The following is an 8,373-nucleotide window of genomic DNA, read 5'->3' as shown; positions in this document are numbered from 1 at the left end:
TACGTTTTATTATCAATAAAGTAAAACCTTTGAAGCTCAAACTGTTCTTGAATATTCATATATTACTTTTGAGTCTTCTTAACTTTCTTCGTAAAATCACTATAATTTGGTTATTCATAACTAGATTATAAGTGTTATTGAGAGATCTGGGATCAACAATAATTTATATGTTAATTACACGAGTTCACATATTAGCATATAGTTGATATGTGAGTCACATAAGTTCATATATGAACCCGTTTGCCGCCTATTTGTAAAAGTTACGAAACTACACCCTCTATTTTTCTCATGACCGTAACTTTTAACCAATCAAAGTCATAACTATTGACCAGTGAAAGCCGCAATTTATTGACTAGTAAAATTTGATATTGACTGTATGAAGGACTAGTATCACTTCTTTACTTCCCAAATATTTACTACATCTCAAATTAGCCTTTGGCTAAATATATAGGGGCTGGTTCAAATGTTAACAAAGTTTATTGTGTTAACTTTGTTAACCAATCTTGACCATTGATTCTTATAATAAACGGTTGTGATTAATCATATTAAAATTCTAATTTATTAAATTTACAATTTCACAAACATATGTGAATTAAGTGGAAAAGGGTACTTATGTAAAATATCACGTGCTTTTGATACCATCTGTTACCAAAACAATAAAATATCGTTACCAAAGTGTCTTGAAGCATCTCGGAACAGGTATGAACACAATAAGAATAATTGTTACACGAAAGGTAATAAAGAAAAAACAGTTATAACGCAATATGAACTACTCGTGAACAATAGTTCATTCATTATGAACATATTCAGAAGCCAACCACTGTTGAGAAATGCAGCTAGTCTACATATGAACAACTTGTGAACAATAATTATTTCATTATGAACACAAATCGACATATACGAAAATTTTCAATTAGTTATGAACACATGTGAAACATGTGTCAATTATATAACCATATGCAAGATGATGAACGACCCATTTGAACAGGTACGAACACATATGTTCTTATCGAGATAGATCTAGAATATATATGATCACAACATGAACGTATACATTTATACACATTTTGATTTTCATATGTTCACATAATTGGATATTCAATAATAAGTTAACAAAAATCATGAGATTTTTTTATTTTGTAACTCCCAATTAATGATATGGAAGTTACATAAAAAAGAAAATTATATATTTACCCTTGTCATTAAATTCTAATATGGATAAGAACCTATATATAAGATGGATTGCCATTGGTTGAAAATGGATAACAAAATTAACACAATAAACTTGGTTAACATTTGAACCAGACTCTCTCTCTCTCTCTCTCCCTCTCTCTCTCTCTCTCTATATATATATATATATGTATATATATATAGGTGGAGGTTCAAAGAAGAACATCTTCATTTTACGAGGACGTGGAAACACCCTTATCACATGTGATAATACGCGTGAGGGGACCCTGTAATGTGCAAACGACCTGTTCTACGACTTAGCCCGCGCCAAAGGTTGTCTGCGTCTATGATTTAGCATCACATGTGATGGTCTTGATGGATTATAGTATCATATCAATAACACCCTTATCACATGTGATAATACATGTGAGGGAACTTAGTGGTGTAAGGGAGACTTGGCCTGCAACCAAGATCGCATCGAAAATCGCCCACGTCTATGATTTAGTATCACATGTGTATCATATGTGATTGTCTATAGTAAAAAGGGTGTTTTTGCGTTCTCGTAAAATGAAGATGTTCTCATTTGAACCCTTCCCTATATATATATATATATATATATATATGAGTGTCATATTTTGTTAACCTTACCTTTTGTGTTAACTATACAAACCAAAATAGTGCAATAGGAATCCATATTGGTTCATGGTTAATAATTTATTAAATATTTAATAAGTAGGAGCAAATTAGTAAGAATATGTTTACAAAATATGAAAGTTACATTGTTCCTAAAAGTTGGCTATTTTCATATTTGTATGTATGTTTACATATTATGATGGATGTCCTTCACAATGAAATTTGTATGTATGTTTAACATATTATAATGGAGTTACATTTGTTCCTTGTTCATTGGTAAGCATTGTTCACCAGTCACACATAAGTACACATTCAGCTATGTGTTTACTAGTGAACATTTTCATATATGTTATATTTTCATTGGTGAACAATGTTTATAAGCTACTCATATATAACAATTGTTCATTAATTCACACCATTTATATGTTACACATTATATATTAATAAATGAAGAAATAATTAAAGTTTGATGTCGCTTTCAAAATGATGGGATAATCACCGAAAAAGTAATTAATGCTAAAAGAAACATCCCTACTTTTTTTTCATCCCAAAATTACCATTTGTTCATGATTGTTCACCTATGTTTATTAAGCGTCCTTTTTTATTTTGTTACAAAAATTCCATGATGAGTTTTATCCATAGGTTACAAAGATTAAAAGGTAGGATTGGTTCACCAAATTAACACTATATATTGGGTTAACAAATATATATATATATATATATAGATATATATATATATATATATATATATATCTTCAAATACAACCATTTTGAAGGTTACAACAACCAAGGTTATTTGAGTTTATTNGGTCGCTAAATTAGACTTTGGAGACCCACTCTACCTGCATCCTAGCGATACTAGTGGAGCTTCCATTCTTTCTTTCAAACTATATTTTGAAGGTTACAACAACCAAGGTTATTTGAGTTTATTTTATATTATTCGTATTTTTAGAAATAATTAACTTATTTGAATATCTCATATAATATCAAATAAAATCATATATATCTTAAAAATTATAAATTCCTTATATATCAAATAAACCATGATTTTAATTCTTCTAGTTTTTGGAAAAAGTTCACAAAAGATTTTGAAACCATATATAAAAAAAAATTCTATCATTTTTCATATAAGAAACCATATACAAAAACGATCCATATATGAAAAATCATATACAAAAATAATCCATATATACAAAAATTCATAACTTTTTCATATATGACACCATATACAAAATTGATACATATATGAAAAATCCATATAAAATATCACTTTTTCATATACAAAACTATATATAAAACCGATCCATCTATGAAAAATTCATCACTTTTTCATATATGGAAATGTATTAGAAATGATCCATATATGAAAAATTCGTATATACAAAAATGATCCATATACAAAAATTCATCACTTTTTCATATTTGAAACTATATACAAGATTGATACATATATGGCAAATTTATGTACAAAATCACTTTTTCATATATGAAATCATATACAAAACTAATTCATATATGAAAAAATTCATCACCTTTCATATATGGAAATATATTAAAAAATGATCCATATATGAAAAATCATATACAAAAATTTATCATTTTCTCGTATATGTTGAGAAGATAAAAGTGAACCTGTGGATAGTAAGAAAAATCAGTAAATAGAAAATTGGTGTAGCCGTGGAACAAGTGCGATTAAATCATATGTTGATATCCAAATTGATCCTGACGTAGGGTCGTTTACCAAACGTTTACCCGGGTAAGTGCTTACCAAGTAACATTACCTCACCGGATGAATATAGTAAGAACCAAGAATCTTACCTGGTAAGAGCGAGACAAGGACCAAGAGTCTTACTCGTTAAGTAAGGGTGACGACTCTTACCACGGTAAGCGCTTACCGGATAAATTGTTAGATACTATGTCGTTTTGATGGACTAAAATCTTACCCGGTAAGTACATAATAGTGTTAAATTTGACGGGTAAGCACTTACGCCCTTAATTAGTTTGATCTAATAGCAATTAGGGAAAGAGTGACAGAGGAGAGATGTCCAATCTTAATCTGGAAAGGATGAATCGCAGATGACTTAGTACATCATCGTCGACTTCAACAGAAGAAGAGGAAATAGTAAGAAACCCTGAATTTATCGTCTTTTTGCAAAATTTTAATCAAAAAAAGGATGTCGGAAGTACATACCTTCTCTTGTAACAATCTCTTCGTTCCTTCACAGCCACTATCGGTTTCTTGTTGGAGTGAACTTCCAGCAAACAAGCCAAACTACCCACTTGAGGACTCGTCGGAACCCAAAAAACTCCCGAAATGGATGTTAAAAGTTCATATATAATTTCAATATTGACTTATTGACTTACGTAACTCTGATTGTCCTTTATTTGTTAGGTATCTAACAAATATGAGCTGAAAATGTACAAAGGTCAAAGTATTTGCTAGCTGATATGTTCAAGGGCTGCGCCTCACATTGTGGATATCTTTGAGGGTAGCGGAGCAATATAAGGATTCTACAAGGACCATTCTTGCCTTTCATCAAATCATATATAAAGGATATGGAGCCAGGCGCTTAACTCATAACTCATATTTTTCTCACTTTTCATATTTTGAAGATACAACCATTTCTCTCTCTCTCTCTCTCTCTCAAAATACAACCAGTCGGCTTCATTCTTTGAGACTTGTATTGAGTTAGTGGTTTCTACACCCTTCTTTAGATTCTTTAATAATAGATCTATAATCTTTTAGATTTGTAATGAGTTCTTATATTTATGTTTCTGTTTTATGTAAACATATTTCTATATCTTCGAATGTTAAAAGAATTTTTACATTGTGAAAAATAACATGGTATCAGAGCGACGATCTCGCTTCTGAGTTTGTTTTCTCTTTTCTGTCTTACTATATTTCGATAGATGACTGAATCAATTCTTTTTTTTTTTGTATTATTTTACCACTCACATCAGAATCATTCACGATATCGACCTGATGGATTGTTTGTTGTCTGTTTGCTTAATGATATGATCGATTGGGCTTGTACCAGTGATTATTGGTCCCCTCTTGTGATCTCTGTCTCTTCCTTTTATATATGGATTTTCGATCTGTGTCCCCTTATTTTCAGATCTGTATTACTTCTTATATTTTTTTGATCTGTGTCCCTTATCCGGATCTTTTTTTAATGCATTATATCTCATGTAAGATCTATAATCTGTTCTGGTTGATCTGTGTCCATATTTCCAGATCATTTTGATATGCATCTCTCTGTTTAGATCTGCTCTTTGTTACTCTGGATCTGTATGTTGTATCATGATATGTGTTCTTTTTCCAGATCTTGTAGTTCTTTTTTTAAAATGTGCACCGTATGTCTTTATATCTGATATGATCGAGTATAGTGAGTTCTTTTCTTTAGATCTGAATATCTAGTTAGACTCCTTATTCGTGATCTTCTTCCCTTTTTTAATTTCTATGACATACATAGTGATATCTTTTTACTATCAAGATCTGGCCCATCTCAAGCTTACCTTTCTGGTTGTTTTTTTTTTTTTTGCTACTCTAACTTTGTTCATCTGTTCAGGTACCTTCTGGGAGCACCTCTCTGATAAGTAGCATTTTTTTGTTCTTTCTTGTTCTATTCAATATTATATCCTCTTGCTGGTTGGTTTATCTGTTATTGTTCTTTAACTTTCTGTTAAAGATCTTTGTGGTAAGTTTTTGTCTGTTGTGTGTGCCATTGTTGTTTTTTCTTGATCTTGGTCTGTTCTGTTGGCTTGACCTAGCACTATAAGTGTTTTAGGAATCCTGCCTTTAAGCAGTTCAGTTCCTTGTTTTTTGTGTGTGGTGGTTCTCTTATGGACACTCCTCTCGTTGTTGCTAGATCTTCAGGTCCAGTGGGATCCAAGGTCGCTAAATTAGACTTTGGAGACCCACTCTACCTGCATCCTAGCGATACTAGTGGAGCTTCCATTCTTTCTTTCAAACTATGTGGGACTGAAAATTATCGTGTTTGGTCCTGTGCTATGATCTTAGCTCTCGAAACTAAGAATAAAGTTGGTTTTATCGATGGTAGTTGTATTCGTCCTGATAATGACCCTATCCTTGAGAAACAATGGGATCGGTGTAATTCTGTGGTCCTGTCATGGATTTTAAGCTCTATGACAGAAGATTTATTTCTTGGACAAGTTTTTTCAAAACTGTCCTCTCAAGTTTGGGAGGAATTAAGGGAAACTTACGATAAGGTTGACGGATCTGTGACTTTTAATCTGTATCAAAAGATAAATTCATTAAGTCAGAATAATATATCTGTTTCAGAATATTATCATAAACTCAATTCTTATTGGAAACAGTTTGATGCCTTGATAAAACTCCCCTCCTGCTCTTGCAATGTATCTCATGATTTTTTACAGCACAGTCAGCTTATTAAACTAATGCAATTCCTCATGGGTCTTGATGATGTTTATCAGCCTATTAGGAGTAATATCTTAACCAGAGATCCCCTCCCGTCTGTTAAAACCACATTTTCTCTGGTATCTAGGGAGGAATCTCATAGGGGGGTCAATTCTACTCAAACTCGTGTTAAAACGCAAAATTCTGCTTTCTTGAGTAAATCGTTTGAGAATAAAAGAAAACCTGGGAGAAATCCTAGTCTTGTTTGTAAACATTGTGGCAACACTGGTCACACCATTGAACGTTGTTTCAAATTGATTGGTTTTCCCAAAGATTTTCAAAATCGACCTCGACCTCAACCTCAATCTCAAAACTTTAAACCACAAAGTCTACACTTTAAATCTTCTGCTGGTAGTGCCTCTGTTTCTGATTCTACCACTCCGAATTCCTCCTTTGTTTTCTCTGAAGAGCAGGTAGCTAAAATTTTGAGCCTAATCAATTCCAAAAACACCACTAAAGGAGCATCTGCCAATATGGCAGGTATGTCTCCTAATCCTTGCTATGGATGGATAATAGATTCTGGAGCTAATCAGCATATGACCTCTAGCTCCTGTCTTTTAGAAAATATCGTTGATGTCATTGACCTGGACCTTAGAGTTAGTCATCCTAACGGAAACTAAAGCTAAAATTGACAAAATAGAAACCTGAGGTTATCCAACAATGTGACCTTATTCGATGTCTTAGTTGTCCCTGAGTTCAATGTTAATCTTTTATCTGTTCATAAGCTAACCAGAGATAATAAAGTGTGTATTAAATTTGATGAAACAAAGTGTTATGTTCAGGACTATCTGCAACAGAACACTGTGGGGATTGGTAATCAGAATAGAGGGCTATATTTCTTTGATCAAACTCTTAGCGATAGGGTTTCTCTCTCCCTTAATAAATGTGGTATGACTTGTTTTGTTTCGTCTCTGTTATGGCATAGTAGACTTGGTCATCCTGCTGATCAAGTTCTTTGTGTTTTAAAAGAAACATTAAAAATAGGAAATGAAAGAAGTGGTCCATGTGAAATATGCCACAAGGCAAAACAGACACGTGAGAAATTTACCACTAGTATTCATAGGTCCGAAAGTCTTGGTGAACTTGTTCATCTAGACGTATGGGGACCTTATCATACTCAAAGTAGAGAGGGATATAAATTTTTTCTGACCATTGTGGATGATTTCACTCGTGTTGTGTGGGTTTATTTGTTAAAAGGAAAAACTGAGGTGTATGATCATATCGAAAATTTTTGCAATCTGTTATTCACTCAGTTTGGAAAAATCATAAAAGTGTTTAGGAGTGATAATGGAAGTGATTTCACTAATCATAAATTAGCTGAGTTTTTTGAGTCTAAGGGTATTATTCATCAAACATCTTGTGTTTAYACACCCCAACAAAATGGGGTAGTTGAGCGCAAGCATAGACACTTGCTAAATGTTGCCCGGGCTCTTATGTTTCAGGCTGGTGTCCCCCTTAACATGTGGAGTGAAAGTATTTTAACTGCCACTTATTTGATAAATCGAACTCCCACATCTCTTTTAAATGGTAAGAGTCCTTACGAGCAAATTTACGGGTTTCAGCCTGTCCTTACTCATTTGCGAAATTTTGGTTGTCTCTGTTTTGCGCTTATACCCAACTTATCTGATAAATTTTTACCACGATCTGAAAAGTGTGTTATGTTGGGATATGCAAACTCAAAAAAAGGTTATAGACTATATAGTCTAAAAACCAAGAAAATCATTTATTCCAGGGACGTTAAATTTTATGAAAATATATTTCCTTTTAAAATGAGTAATGACAAAACTGATCTGATTAAAATGATGTTGATAGTCTGAATTTCTTTGATACTGTTACTAGTTCTTCTAATGAGCCTGATGTGTTGGGACCCAATGATGAGAATTCTGGACCTACTGTGTTTGAACCCAATGATAGAATCACTTTTGAAAACARCAAYCGTAGAGAACTAGGTAGCCCCTCTAGGACTGATTTTAATCAGTYRCTAGGCAGCTCTGATGTTCAAMMTAGTCCTGATAGTTCTCAAGAGGAACATCTTAATAGAGTTACCAGTTGGCAGCCATTAGGCAGCCCTAGATCGGTTGCCAGTTCTCCTCGTGAGGCAGTTTTACCTACTGATACTGGTAATGATGGTA

Source organism: Cynara cardunculus, assembly GCF_001531365.2.
Source record: "Cynara cardunculus var. scolymus isolate 2C chromosome LG 13, CcrdV1, whole genome shotgun sequence".
Lineage (NCBI taxonomy): Eukaryota > Viridiplantae > Streptophyta > Magnoliopsida > Asterales > Asteraceae > Cynara > Cynara cardunculus.
Note: the sequence above shows the minus strand (reverse complement) of the source record.